Here is a 1,380-nt window from a genome sequence, read left to right as displayed (position 1 = left end):
TCTCCAGGCTAGAATACTGGAGTGGGTAGCTGGGGTCTATGGCTATTCTGTATAATTTTGATACAGTAAACTAAATGAGATAGAGAAATTAAGTGACATGGTGCAAAATAAACTGATATTATCTTTTAAAAATACTCTAGTATTATCATATAACAGTACTATTGATTTCTTATTAAAATATTTTAATTTAAGCTATATATAGATATATATACTTTTCATAAATATTTTTGAAAATACAAAAAAGAGAAAAGAAAGTCAATAACCCCAACTTCCACCACCACCAGGGAAACACTAGTGTATTGTATTGTGTATTGTCTCCATCTTTTTAATGCACAAGAGAATTTCATTCTCTGTTGTGACCATACCATAGATAAAAGGTTTTCTTCCTATTACTTCACAAAATTTATTTTCTTAAGTCACTGTAAGCTCTTGCTAAACACAATAGTTGCACATGAGTATGCTATAGCAGATTCTGATGTTTGCCTATATAACAGTCATATTCCAGATTTTCCCATGCCTGATTTCCAACATTTTTAGGCCAACACTTCTATTATTTGAATTAAGCAAATCTTGATTAGTATTAAAAAAGAATCATGGTAGTTCCTTCTTGCTGGTAGTTGATTTAATGGCTGTTACTTTAACAAAGTTTTTATTTTGACAAAGTTCTCCAAGATGGAAGCTGCCTGAATAATGATCCCCAAAGTCATAAGATCCTAATCCCTGGACCTGTAAATGTTACATTATTTGGAAGATGGCTCTTTCCAGATGTGATTAATTTAAGCATCTTGAGATAAGCCAGTTTCACTGAATTATATGGGTGAGCCCTAAATGTCCTTACAGAAAGAGGTGTCCTTACAAGAAAGAGGCAGAGCTTACTTCTATAGCACATGTACTAAAATCGAAACAATACAGAGATTAGCATGGCCCCTGCGCAAGGATGTCATGCAAATTTGTGAAGCATTCATATTTTAAACAAGGGGTGGGGCAGGCAAAGGGAGATTCCACACAGGCACACAGAAGAGAAGGCGATTTGAAAATGGAACGAAGATGTATGGCAAAACCAATACAATATCGTAAAGTAATTAACCTCCAATTAAAATAAATAAATTTATATTAAAAAAAAAAGAAAATGGAACAAAGAGAGATTTGAAGGTTGTAGTGATATGGCCACAAGCTGAGGAATCCTAACAGCCACGAGAAAGTGGAAAAGGAAGGAAGAGGCTCTCCCCAGAACACCCTGAGAGAGTATGGCCCTAATGATACCTTAATTTTGGCCTAGCGAGGCTGATTTTGGACTTTTGGTCTCCAGAACTTGACAGAATACATTTCTGTTGTTTTACGTCACCATGTTTGGTGTCAGAGAAGCTGCAGGCAACTAAC

At 35.2% G+C, this 1,380-nt stretch overlaps 1 non-coding gene across 1 annotated transcript; it reads left to right on the top strand.

The window, feature by feature from the left end:
- The first annotated feature begins 868 nt into the window (after nucleotides 1-868).
- Nucleotides 869-972, top strand: LOC114118795 (U6 spliceosomal RNA). The gene has a single exon (XR_003591958.1). It is a non-coding gene; the product is annotated as a U6 spliceosomal RNA (small nuclear RNA).
- Nucleotides 973-1,380: the final 408 nt, after the last annotated feature.

Source organism: Ovis aries, chromosome 16 (assembly GCF_016772045.2).
Source record: "Ovis aries strain OAR_USU_Benz2616 breed Rambouillet chromosome 16, ARS-UI_Ramb_v3.0, whole genome shotgun sequence".
NCBI lineage: Eukaryota > Metazoa > Chordata > Mammalia > Artiodactyla > Bovidae > Ovis > Ovis aries.
The sequence above is the reverse complement of the archived record's forward strand: the minus strand, read 5'-3'. Positions and strand labels throughout refer to the sequence as shown.